This window comes from Salmo salar, chromosome 16 (assembly GCF_965601325.2).
Source record: "Salmo salar chromosome 16, fSalSal1, whole genome shotgun sequence".
NCBI classification, from domain to species: domain Eukaryota; kingdom Metazoa; phylum Chordata; class Actinopteri; order Salmoniformes; family Salmonidae; genus Salmo; species Salmo salar.
Genome location: NC_138306.1, coordinates 27,510,244 through 27,524,082, shown reverse-complemented (window position 1 = coordinate 27,524,082; position 13,839 = coordinate 27,510,244). Strand labels below are relative to the sequence as shown.

Below are 13,839 nucleotides of genomic sequence, written 5' to 3'. Positions count from 1 at the left end.
AATGCCTTGAATTGGAACCAGGTGCTATTGATATATGATACAAAAATAAAGGTCTTTAGCTACACACACCAGCAGTGGGTTGAGTGTAAGAATAAGGCTATAACGTAACAAAATGTGGAAAAGTCTGAGGGTCTGAATACTTTCCGAAGGCACTGTACAATGTAGTGATGATCTCAAATATTACAAAAACATGTAGGCAATGTACATGCTAACTACACTCCATGCTGTCAAGTAAGTACTGAAACTTTTACTCCTCCTCTCAGATCCAGATACAGGGGTGGAGACTAGAATGTAATGAAAATGAAAGTAAAATTCTTCAAGTGAACAATACATTTAAGAGCAACGTGGATTGGGAATATAATCTGTCTAACAAGAATACACGGTAAGAACCTACAAGTGTTATGATTAAAATAAATAATATTTGGAGTTATGAGATCTTTAGTTAGAGATTTCAGCTGCTACTTAATTTAGCGAATAAGTGTTAAGAATGTTAGGTAAGTTATCATTATCAAGAGGTGAGATTCTGCTCAGTAAAAGACACTGTCCCAGGGTAAACTAAAACAAAAAGTGTCAAGGAATGCTTTAATCAGTCTGATTTGTGTTTGCTGATATCTGAGTATTCATTCTGGTACAGTTAAAACCAAAGTTTTAGAACCACAGGAAATCAGATCCCACCCTGTGCCTCACTGCATATGTCAAAGGATGGATTTTGACCGGGTTCTTTGGATCTGGTCTCATATCAAATAACAAGGAACAGAAACAAAAGGCAGCCCACACTCTTAGAAAAAATGGTGTTATCTAGAACCTAAAAGGTTTCTTTGGCTGTCCCCATAGGAGGACCCTTTTAAGAACCCTGCCCACAGGAAGTAATTCAGTCCAGAGGCACGGTTGATCCTTAGCGCAGAGTTAACTATGTCTGGTGAGAGCACATGGCGAATGAGTCTGTGCTAATATAAATACCTAAGGAAAATGGACACCTGCCTGCTGGGCTATGCCACTTGCTGTGCCCCTTTAGTTTTCTCTTTGGTTCATATGTTTGTAATTTTAATGAGCATACTTTTTTTATAAAAGAGGAATGGAAATAGAGAAACTGTTAAACTGTTAGTGAAAGCAAAGTATGATGAACTGAACTATGAATACGGATTTCTTATGAACTGTCACTCAGTCAAATCGTATAAATTGTTACATGTTGGGTTGATATATTGTTTCAGTGTATAAAGTAATCTGTAACGGCGCTTTGTTCCACAATGCTTTATGCCTGAAACCACCTGTAAAATACCCTGGAAAGACTCTGATGCGTATGTGGATATCATTGTTCTATGACATTCAGAGGCTGAGCTACAACCTTCTATAGCCAAGGACACAAAACATAGACTTTGCTTGGGAACTAATCTAATTCTGTCACTATCAATTGATTAAGCTATTCACTTTCTGTAATAAAATATGTTTAAAACCTGACAGCTTTTAGGGAAACACTTCTGATGTTCTCTCGTTGGGTTAAGCCACGGAAGAAGAGTAGCGAGCAGTTAAAGCTTACATTTTTCTGCGTCGGTAGGTCTACTCTGTCTGGGGTGGAAAGGTAGGCCTATTCTGTCTGGGGTGGAAAGGAATTCCTATTCTGTCTGGGGTGGAAAGGAATGCCTATTCTGTCTGGGGTGGAAAGGAATTCCTATTCTGTCTGGGGTGGAAAGGAATGCCTATTCTGTCTGGGTTGGAAAGGTAGGTCTACTCTGTCTGGGGTGGAAAGGTAGGCCTATTCTGTCTGGGGTGGAAAGGAATTCCTATTCTGTCTGGGATGGAAAGGTAGGTCTATTCTGTCTGGGGTGGAAAGGTAGGCCTACTCTGTCTGGGGTGGAAAGGTAGGCCTATTCTGTCTGGGGTGGAAAGGTAGGCCGAATCTGTTTGGGGTGGAAAGATAGGTCTACTCTGTCTGGGGTGGAAAGGTAGGCCTATTCTGTCTGGGGTGGAAAGGAATGCCTATTCTGTCTGGGGTGGAAAGATTTGGCATTGGAGAAACATGATGAGATTAACACATACGCCTATCTCTCTGTCCATTTCTTGCCTGTAATTTCAGTAATTTGTGTGGTATAAAATCAAGATTATGCTGATATGTAAAATGATGATTTGCATGACATTTTTGTAAAAGGCCATTTTTTCTCTGACCTGCAAATATGTTGATAGTTGAACTTCTCTGTGCTACGTGGGACGCTACCGTCCCACCCACGGTACACACTATTCAACAGCCAGTGAAATATCAGGGCGGCAAATTCAAAACAGCAAAAATCTATTCATTCAAATTTCTCAAACATACAACAATTGTACACCATTTTAAAGATACACTTCTCCTTAATCCAACCACATTGTCCAATTTCAAAAAGGCTTTATGGTGAAAGCATAACATTAGATTATGTTAGGACAGCGCCAACACAAGAAAAACCACACAGCCATTTTCCAAGCTAGGAGAGACATCACAAAAACCAGAAATACAGCTAAAATTAAGCACTAACCTTTGACGATCTTAATCAGATGACACTCCCAGGACTCAATGTTACACAATACATGTATGTTTTGTTTGATAAAGTTCATATTTATATCCAAAAAAACCATTTTACATTGGTGCGTGATGTTCAGAAAATACACTGCTCAAAAAAATAAAGGGAACACTTAAACAACACAATGTAACTCCAAGTCAATCACACTTCTGTGAAATCAAACTGTCCACTTAGGAAGCAACACTGATTGACAATACATTTCACATGCTGTTGTGCAAATGGAATAGACAACAGGTGAAAATTATAGGCAATTCGCAAGACACCCCCAATAAAGGAGTGGTTCTGCAGGTGGGGACCACAGACCACTTCTCAGTTCCTATGCTTCCTGGCTGATATTTTGGTCACTTTTGAATGCTGGCGGTGCTTTCACTCTAGTGGTAGCATGAGACGGAGTCTACAACCCACACAAATGGCTCAGGTAGTGCAGCTCATCCAGGATGGCACATCAATGTGAGCTGTGGCAAGAAGGTTTGCTGTGTCTGTCAGCGTAGTGTCCAGAGCATGGAGGCGCTACCAGGAGACAGGCCAGTACATCAGGAGATGTGGAGGAGGCCGTAGGAGGGCAACAACCCAGCAGCAGGACCGCTACCTCCGCCTTTGTGCAAGGAGGAGCAGGAGAAGCACTGCCAGAGCCCTGCAAAATGACCTCCAGCAGGCCACAAATGTGCATGTGTCTGCTCAAACGGTCAGAAACAGACTCCATGAGGCTGGTATGAGGGCCCGACGTCCACAGGTGGGCGTTGTGCTTACAGCCCAACACCGTGCAGGACGTTTGGCATTTGCCAGAGAATACCAAGATTGGCAAATTTGCCACTGGCGTCCTGTGCTCTTCACAGATGAAAGCAGGTTCACACTGAGCACGTGATAGACGTGACAGAGTCTGGAGATGCCGTGGAGAATGTTCTGCTGCCTGCAACATCCTCCAGCATGACCGGTTTGGCGGTGGGTCAGTCATGGTGTGGGGTGGCATTTCTTTGGGGGGCCGCACAGCCCTCCATGTGCTCGCCAGAGGTAGCCTGGCTGCCATTAGGTACCGAGATGAGATCCTCAGACCCCTTGTGAGACCATATGCTGGTGCGGTTAGCCCTGGGTTCCTCCTAATGCAAGACAATGCTAGACCTCATGTGGCTGGAGTGTGTCAGCAGTTCCTGCAAGAGGAAGGCATTGATGCTATGGACTGGCCCGCCGTTCCCCAGACCTGAATCCAATTGAGCACATCTGGGACATCATGTCTCGCTCCATCCACCAACGCCACGTTGCACCACAGACTGTCCAGGAGTTGGCGGATGCTTTAGTCCAGGTCTGGGAGGAGATCCCTCAGGAGACCATCCGCCACCTCATCAGGAGCATGCCCAGGCGTTGTAGGGAGGTCATACAGGCACGTGGAGGCCACACACACTACTGAGCCTCATTTTGACTTGTTTTAAGGACATTACATCAAAGTTGGATCAGCCTGTAGTGTGGTTTTCCACTTTCATTTTGAGTGTGACTCCAAATCCAGACATCCATGGGTTGATAAATTGGATTTCCATTGATTATTTTTGTGTGATTTTGTTGTCAGCACATTCAACTATGTAAAGAAAAAAGTATTTAATAAGATTATTTCTTTCATTCAGATCTAGGATGTGTTGTTTAAGTGTTCCCTTAATTTTTTTGAGAAGTATATTTTGCCTCCAAAACTTTCGGTGAATGAGCACAACAATTTACAAACATACTCATCATAAACGTTGATAAAAAATTAAGCTGTTATTCAAAGAATTATAGTTAAACATCTCCTTAATGCAACCGGTGTGACAGATTTTAAAAAAGATTCACGGGGAAAGCACACTTTGCATTAATCTGAGTATGGCGCTCAGAAAACAACAGCAGGCAATACAGATAGCCGCCATTTTGGAGTCATCTAAAATCATAAATAGCATTATAAATATTCACTTACCTTTGATGATCTTCATCAGAATGCACTCCCAGGAATCCCAGGTCCACAATAAATGCTGTTTTGTTCGATAAAGTCCATAATTTATGTCCAAATACCTCCGTGTTGTTAGCGCGTTCAGTAAACTACTCCAAATGTAGGAAGCGCGCCGATAATTTCACGATGAAAAGTCAAAAAAAGTTCTATTTACGTTCGTAGAAACATGTCAAACGATGTATAGCATCAATCTTTAGGGCCTTTTTAACATAAATTTTCCATAATATTCCAACCGGACGATTCCAATGTCTTCAAAAACGTTATGGAACACAGCTACCTCTCACGTGAACGTTTGCCACTGAACTCATATCCTTTTTTGACTCACTAACTTCCAGTTCCTCTTGTTCGCTCTCTGTTCACTGCAAAAGCCTGAAACAAGGTTCTAAAGACTGTTGACATCTATTGGAAGCCTTCGGAAGTGCAAAATTAACCCTAAGTCACTGTGTGTTAGATAGGCAATCACTTGAAAAGACTACAAGCCTCAGATTTCCCACTTCCTGGTTGGATTTTTCTCAGGTTTTTGCCTGCCATATGAGTTCTGTTATACTCAGACATAATTCAAACAGTTTTAGAAACTTCAGAGTGTTTTCTATCCAAATCTACTAATAATATGCATATCTTACCTTCTGGGCCCGAGAAGCAGGCAGTATAATTTGGGCAAGTCATTCATCCTGAATTTCCGAATACTGCCCCCATCACTAAAAAGTTAATGCAATGATTTTACTACAAAGGAGATCTTTTCACCCCTACTTGTCCACGGTGGTCTGCGAACCCAGAACCTTCTGGACGGCAGCCATGTGAGCTATCAAAATTACAGCGTCGACATTTAACCCTTACAGGATGAAGAACAGTTTGTAAAGCTTCATATATAAGGCTCTGATCTGTCCAATAATTGAAGGTAAATGGTAGACATGTTCTCTGCTATCCACTTTGTATGAATTATTTTTTGGGGTATAGGGGAAGGCTACTTGATTTTCTTTAAGCTTTCATGGTACCTCTAGGTAGAAAATATTTTGCTGATGTGAGGGCCATCCATTTTCATTTTAAAGAGGTCCGTTTTTCTCCATGTAACCCTTATTATAAACAACATTAAAAGCCTTACCAGTCTGGAGGTTGCTGGTGCTACTAGGCAGGGGACAGTGGATGAGATGGAGGAGAGATACACCCCATGAGGGGCTATGAAGATGTCACTGGCTATCCTGAGGAAAATTAACAAGATCAATCTTGCTGAGAAGTTTCTGACAGTCTGCAAAATAGGTGATAAAATGGTACAGTTGAAGTCAGAAGTTTACATACACTTAGGTTGGAATCATTAAAAATCGTTTTTCAACCAATCCACAAATGTATTGTAAACTTTGGCAAGTCGGTTAGGACATCTACTTTGTGCATGACACAAGTCATTTTTCCAACAATTGTTTACAGACAGATTATTTCACTTATAATTCACTGTATCACAATTACAGTGGGTCAGAAGATTATGTACACTAAGTTGACCATACCATTAAACAGCTTGGAAAATTCCAGAAAATGATGTCAAGTCTTTAAAAGCTTCTGATAGGCTAATTGACATAATTTGAGTCAATTGGAGTTGTACCTGTGGATGTATTTCAAGGCCTACCTTCACACTCAGTGCCTCTTTGCTTGACATCATGGGAAAATCAAAAGAAATCAGCCAAGACCTCAGAAAATCAAGTCTGGTTCATCCTTGGGAGCAATTTCCAAACTCCTGAAGGTACCACGTTCATCTGTTCAAACAATAGTACGCAAGTATTAACACCATGGGACCACGCAGCCGTCATACCGCTCAGTAAGGAGACGCATTCTGTCTCCTAGAAATGAACATACTTTGGTGCGAAAAGTGTAAATCAATCCCAGAACAACAGCAAAGGACCTTGTGAAGGGAGTAAACAGGTACAAAAATATCTATATCCACAGTAAAACGAGTCCTATATCGACATAACCTGAAAGGCCGCTCAGCAAGGAAGAAGCCACTGCTCCAAAACCGCCATAAAAAAGCCAAACTGCGGTTTGCAACTGCACATGGGTTCAAAGATCGTACTTTTTGGAGAAATGTCCTTTGGTCTGATGAAACAAAAATAGAACTGTTTGGCCATAATGACCATCGTTATATTTGGAGGAAAAAGGGGGACGCTTGCAAGCCGAAGAACACCATCCGTGAAGCACGGGGGTGGCAGCACCATGTTGTGGGGGTGTTTTGCTGCAGGAGGGACTGGTGCACTTCACAAAATAGACGGCATCATGAGGTAGGAAAATGATATGGATATATTGAAGCAACATCTCAAGACATCAGTCAGGAAGTTAAAGCTTGGTCGCAAATGGGTTTCCAAATGGACAATGACCCCAAGCATACTTCCAAGTTGTGGCAAAATGGCTTAAGGACAACAAAGTCAAGATATTAGAGTGGCCACTGAAAAAGCATGTGCGAGCAAGGGGGCCGACAAACCTGACTCAGTTACACCAGCTCTGTCAGGAGGAATGGGCCAAAATTCACCCAACTTATTGTGGGAAGCTTTTGGAAGGCTACCCAAAACGTTTGACCCAAGTTAAACAATTTAAAGGCAATGCTACCAAATACTAATCGAGTGCATTTAAACTTCTGACCCAATGGGAATTTGATGAAAGAAATACATGCTGAAATAAATCATTCTCTCTACTATTATTCTTACATTTCACATTCTTAAAATAAGGTGGTGATCCTAACTGACCTAAAACAGGTAATTTTTTCAGGGATTAAATGTCAGGAATTGTGGAAAAACTGATTTAAATGCATTTGGCTAAGGTGTATGTAAACTTCCGACTTCGACTGTACATTGGGGCAAATGCCAGATGGGCTGGTCCAGTTTTATCCTAGTGGTCCTGTCTAATTGGGGTTTTTATCGCAAAATTATCGGGCTAATAATGGGTAGTGCTGAGAAATTAATGGCTTTTAAGGTCGGTTCGGTTTCGGTTCGATTATTTAAACATTATCACAATTTCAAATTTTGGTTTCGATAGTTTTTTAAAACATTAACTGCACTATGAATTATGTAGGTTGAACGCTGTAACAACAATAATACATTTACTAAAGGTCCCATGATGGTAGTGACTGCCCATGACTGCTTATGACTTATTAACCATCAGCTCTTCATATTACTTTATTTTAATAAAATATTTGTTTTGTATATAACATTGTGTATATAACATTTGTTTTATGACATTACATTCCAAGTCATCATCTCATCTCTATAGAGCTGCTGCCTATGCTGTCTGACAAAATCACTATTTTAGTAGTTGTTCAAAGTAAATAAGCTATACTTTTATTACTGCTGAATAGAAATGATCAATCACTTTGCTCATGTATTTTCAGGTGGAGATACAGTGCATTATTCTCATTGATCTACACACAATACCCCATAATGAAAAAGCAAATTGAAATATTACATTTACATAAGTATTCAGACCCTTTACTCAGTACTTTGTTGAAGCACCTTTGGCAGCGATTACAGCCTTGAGTCTTCTTGGGTATGAAGCTACAAGCTTGGCACACCTGTATTTGGGATGTTTCTCCCATTTTTCTCTGCACATCCTCTCAAACTCTCTCAGGTTGGATGGGAGCGTCGCTGCACAGCTTTTTTCAGGTTTCTCCAGAGATTGGGTTCAAGTCTCGGCACCGGCTGGGCCACTCAAGGACATTCAGAGACTTGTCCCGAAGCCACTCATGCGTTGTCTTGGCTGTGTGCTTAGGGTCATTGTCCTGTTGGAAGGCGAACCTTTACCCCAGTATGAAGTGCAGGTTTTCATCAAGGATCTCTCTGTACTTTGCTCTGTTCATCTTTGCCTCGATCCTGACTAGTCTTCCAGTCCCTGCCACTGAAAAACATCCCCACAGAATGATTCTGCCACCACCATGCTTCACCGTTGGGATGGTGCCAGGTTTCCTCCAGATGTGACGCTTGGCATTCAGGCCAAAGAGTTCAATATTGGTTTCATCAGACCAGAGAATCTTGTTTCTCATGGTCTGAGAGTCCTTTACGTGCAATTTGGCAAACTCCATGCAGGCTCTCATATGACTTTTACTGAGGAGTGGCTTCCATCTGGCTACTCCACCATAGTGGCCTGATTGGTGGAGTGGTGCAAAGATTGATGTCCTTCTGGAAGGTTCTCCCATCTCCACAGAGGAACTCGGAGCTCTGTCAGAGTGATCATAGGTTTCTTGGTCACCTTCTTGACCAAGGCCTTTCTCCCTCGATTGCTCAGTTTGGCCGGGCGGCCAGCTCTAGGAAGAGTCTTGGTGGTTCCAAATTTCTTCCATTTAAGATTAATGGAGGCCACTGTTTTCTTGGGGACCTTCAATACAGAAGACATTTTTCGTACCCTTCCCCAGATCTGTGCCTCAACACAATCCTGTCTTGGAGCTCTACGGACAATTCCTTCGACATGCCTTGGTTTTTGCTCTGACATGCACTGTCAACTGTGGGACATTAAATATACAGGTGTGTGCCTTTCCAAATAATGTCCAATCTATTGAATTTACCACAGGTGGAATTCAATGAAGTTGTGGAAACATGTCAAGAATGGAATGGAAACAGGTTGCACCAATTTAGAGTCTCAGCAGAGGGTCTGAATAATTTTCCTAATTTCCAAAAAGAAAAAAAAACTGTTTTTGCTTTATTATTATTGGGTATTTTGTGTAGATTGATGAGGAAAAACATGTATTCAGTCTATTTTAAAATAATGCTGTAACTTAACAAAATGTGGAAAAGGTCAAGGAGTCTGAATACTTTCCAAATGCACTGTACCTTGCGAAGAAATTGCTCTCTATGCATCCCCTCTTGATCGCTCAATCTTCTGTCCATTATGTAGCAAACATAAAAGAAACACAGACTGGACAAGTAGCCGCAAAATGGATTATGGTCATTATAGTTCATCATCACGTTTTCTGTGCTAAACTATGTAGAACATTGGCCTGTTGAAAACTACAACTCCCTACTACATGGAACAGTTCAGGCATGAGCTGATTTATTTCTAGAGAAACTGCAGAGCCATGTGTGCATTGAGCTCACAGAGAAAAAAGAACGAAATGGAATTCAAATAATTTAACCAAGATCAGTCAATTAACCTACATTCCAATGAATCGCTCATCACTAATAATGGGTGCTTCAAGGGAAAGAAATTGCCGTTGCTGGAGCCTCAAGGAAAAAAATGGGCATGTGTGGGGGCCTCAATGCAAAAAATGGGAAGGTGTGTTAGAAATGCCAGGGCCGATTCTTGGTCCCAGTCCACCCCTGAATCAAATCAAATGAAATTGTGTTTGTCACATGCGCCAAATATAACAGGTGTAGATCTTACCGTGAAATGCTTACTTTCAAGCTCTTAACCAACAATGTAGTTTTGAGAAAAAAAATAGTTAAGAAAAATATTTACTAAATTAACTAAAGTAAAAAATAAAAGAACAACAATAACGAGGCTATATACTGGGGGTACCGGTACCGAGTTAATGTGCGGGGGTACAGGTTAATCGAGGTAATTGATGTAATATGTACATGTAGGTATGGGTAAAGTGACTATGCATAGATAATAGATAATAAACAGCGAGTAGCACTAGTGTAAAAAAAAGAGGAGGGGGGTGTTAGGTATGCGTAACTGACTGTAAGGGAGTCAGGCGCAGGAGAGCAGAATTTGGGTAGCAAACGGAGCCTTTAATTTAGACGAACAAAACACACGGCACAAAGAACACTAAACACAATACGGGTTGACATAACCCAGCGCAACCAGTCGTGCACATACACGAAACAATAAACCATTTCACACACAGACATGGGAGAACAGAGGGTTAAATACAAGACAAGTAATGAGGGAAATGTAAACCAGGTGTGTATGAAAACAAATGGAAAATGAAAGGTGGATCGGCGATGGCTAGAAGACCGGTTACGTCGACTGCCGAACGCCGCCCGAACAAGGAGAGGAACCGACTTCGGTGGAAGTCGTGACAAGGGGTCAATGCAAATAGTCCGGGTAGCCATTTGATTAGCTGTTCAGCAGTCTTATGGCTTGGGGGTAGAAGCTGCTAAGAATCCTTTTGGATCTAGACTTGGTGCTCTGGTACCACTTGCCGTGCGGCAGCAGAGAGAAAAGTCTATGACTAGGGTGGCTGGAGTCTTTGGCAATTTTTAGGGCCTTCCTCTGACACCGCCTGGTATAGAGGTCCTGGATGGCAGGAAACATGGCCCCAATGATGTACTGGAACCTATGCACTACCCTCTGTAGCACCTTGAAGTCAGAGGCCGAGCAGTTGCCATATCAGGCGGTGATACAGCCAATCAGGATGCTCTCGATGGTGCAGTTGTAGAACTTTTTGAGGATCTAAGGACACAATACAAATACTTCCATTCTCCTGAGGGGGAATCGGTGTTGACATGCCCTGTTCACGACTGTCTTGGTGTGTTTGGACCATGTTTGGACCATGATAGTTTGATGTGGACACCAAGGAAATTGAAGCTCTCAACCTGCTCCACTACAGCCCCATTGATGAAAATGGGTGCATGCTCTGACACCTTTTCCTGTAGTCCACGATCATTTCCTTTGTCTTGATCATGTTGAGGGAGAGGGTGGGGTCCTGGCACCACTGTTCCAGGTCTCTGACCTCCTCCCTATAGGCTGTCTCATCATTGTCAGTGATCAAGCCTACCACCGTTGTGTCTTCTGCAAACTTAAGGATGGTATTGGAGTCGTGCTTGGCCTCACAGTCATGGATGAACAGGCAGTACAGGAGAGGACTAAGCACGTACCCTTGAGGGGCTGGCGTGTTGAGGATCAGCCTGGCAGATGTGTTGTTGCCTACCCTTACCCTGTTGGGGCAGTATGCAAATTGGAGTGGGTCTATGGTTTATGGGATGATGGGGTTGATGTGAGACATGACCAGCTTTTCACAGCACTTCATGGCTACAGAGAAGAGTGCTACAGGTCGGTAGTCATTTAGGCAGGTTACCTTGGTGTTCTTGGGCACGGGGACTATGGTGGTCTGCTTGAAACATGTTGGTATTACAGACTTGGCCAAGGACAGGTTGAAAATGTCAGTGAAGACACTTGCCAGCTGGTCAGTGCATGATCGGATTACACATCCTGGTAATCCGTCTGGCCCTGCGGCCTTTTGAATGCGGTACAGCTGGTGCTCTCATGCATGCTTCAGTGTTGCTTGCCTCGAAGCGCGAATAGAAGAAATTTAGGCTTGTGTCACTGGGCAGCTCATGGCTGGGCTTCCCTTTGTAGTCCAGCCGCGAGCATCGGCGCTAGCGTAGTAGGATTCAATTTTAGTCCTGTATTTACACTTGCCTGTTTGGTAGTTCGTCTGAGGGCGTAGCAGGATTTCTTATAAGCGTCCAGGTAGGAGTCCCATTCCTCTACGCTTTAGCGGATGTTGCCTGTAATCCATGGCTTCTGGTTGGGGTATGTACGTATGGGTACTGTGGGGACAACGTCATCAATGCACTTATTGATGAAGCCGGTGACTGATGTGGTATACTCCTCAATGCCATCGGAAGAATCCCGGAACATGTTCCAGTCTGTGCCTGCAAAACTGTTCTGCAGCTTAGCATCTGCGTCCTCTGACCACTTCCGAATTGACCGAGTCACTGGTATTTCCTGCTTTAGTTTTTGCTTGTAAGCAGGAATCAGGAGGATAGAATTAAGGTCAGATTTGCCAAATGGAGGGTGAGGGAGAGCTTTGTAAGTGTCTCTGTGTGTGGAGTAAAGGTGGTCTAGAGTTTTTCTCTCTCCTCTTGTTGCACATGTAACATGCAAGTATAAATGAGATAAAATGGATTTAAGTTTCCCTGCATTAAAGTCACCGGCCACTAGGAGCGTCGCTTCTGGATGAGCATTTTCTTGTTTGCTTATGGCTTGAGTGTGGTCTTAGTGCCAGCATCAGTTTTTGGTGGTGTATAGACAGCTACGAAAAAATATAGATGAAAACTCTTGGTAAATAGTGTGGTCTACAGCTTATCATGAGATATTCTACCTCAGGCGAGCAAAACCTTGAGACATCCTTAATATTTGATTTCACACACCAGCTGTTATTGACAAATAGAAACAGACCACCACCCCTTGTCTTACCGGAGGCAGCCATTCTGTCTTGCCGATGCATGGAAAAACCAGCCAGCTGTATGTTATCCATGTAGTCGTTCAGCTACGACTCGGTGAAACATAAGATATTAGAGTTTTTTATTTCCCGTTGGTAGCAGAGTCTTGAATGGAGCTTGTCCATTTTATTCTCCAATGATTGCACGTTAGCCAATAGGACAGATGGTTGAGGTGGGTTACCCACTCGCCGACAAATTCTCACAAAACACCCGAACCTGCATGTGCCTATTTGTTTTTGCACATACAGTAAAAATTATCTTACTAAGATAATCTTAGTTAATATAGTTTAGCAAAATGTATGATTATGAAGAAAAAAAAGAAATATCTTATTTACATAAGTATTCAGACCTTTTGCTATGAGACTCGATATTGATTTCAGCTGCAACCTGTTTCCATTGATTGTCCTTGACATATGTCAACTTGATTGGAGTCCACCTGTGGTAAATTCAATTGATTGGACATGATTTGCAAAGGCACACATCTGTATATATAAGGTCCCACAGTTGACAGTGCATGTCAGTGCTAAAACCAAGCCATGAGGTCAAAGGAATTGTCCGTAGAGCTCCGAGACAGGATTGTGTCGAGGCACAGATCTGGGAAAGGGTACCAAAACATTTCTGCAGCATTGAAGGTCCCCAAGAACACAGTGGCCTCCATCATTATTAAATAGAAGAAGTTTGGAACCACCAAAACTCTTCCTAGAGCTGGCCGCCCGACCAAACTGAGCAATCGGGGAGAAGGCCCTTGGTCAGGGAGGTGACTAAGAAACCGATGGTCACTCTGACAGAGTTATAGAGCTCCTCTGTGGAGATGGGAGAACCTTCCAGAAGGACAACCATCTCCACCAATAAGGTCTTCATGGTAGAGTGGCCAGACGGAAGCCACTCCTCAGTAAAACGCACATGACAGCTCACTATGAGTTTGCCAAAAGGCACCTAAAGGACTCTCAGACCATGAGAAACAAGATTCTCTGGTCTGATGATACCAAGGTTGAACTCTTTGGCCTGAATGCCAAGCATCACATCTGGAGGAAATCTGGCACCATCCCTATGGTGAAGCATGGTGGTGGCAGCATCATGCCGTGGCGATGTTTTTCAGATGCAGGGATTGGGATACTAGACAGGATAGAGGCAAAGATGAATGGCGCAAAGTACAGAGAGATCCTTGATGAAAACCTGC

General features: G+C 42.7%; 1 protein-coding gene across 4 annotated transcripts in view; it reads left to right on the top strand.

Annotated features, from left to right (window-relative positions):
• Positions 1-282: 282 nt before the first annotated feature.
• Positions 283-13,839, top strand: part of LOC106573461 (receptor-interacting serine/threonine-protein kinase 3) — a 33,423-nt gene continuing 19,866 nt past the window's right edge. For 3 of the 4 annotated variants that reach the window (XM_045697094.2, XM_082962638.1, XM_082962639.1), the window contains exon 1: positions 283-382. The gene's annotated coding sequence lies outside the window, so the exon portion shown is untranslated. The remainder of the gene's footprint in view (positions 383-13,839) is intronic. The other variant, XM_082962636.1, reaches the window with a different exon arrangement.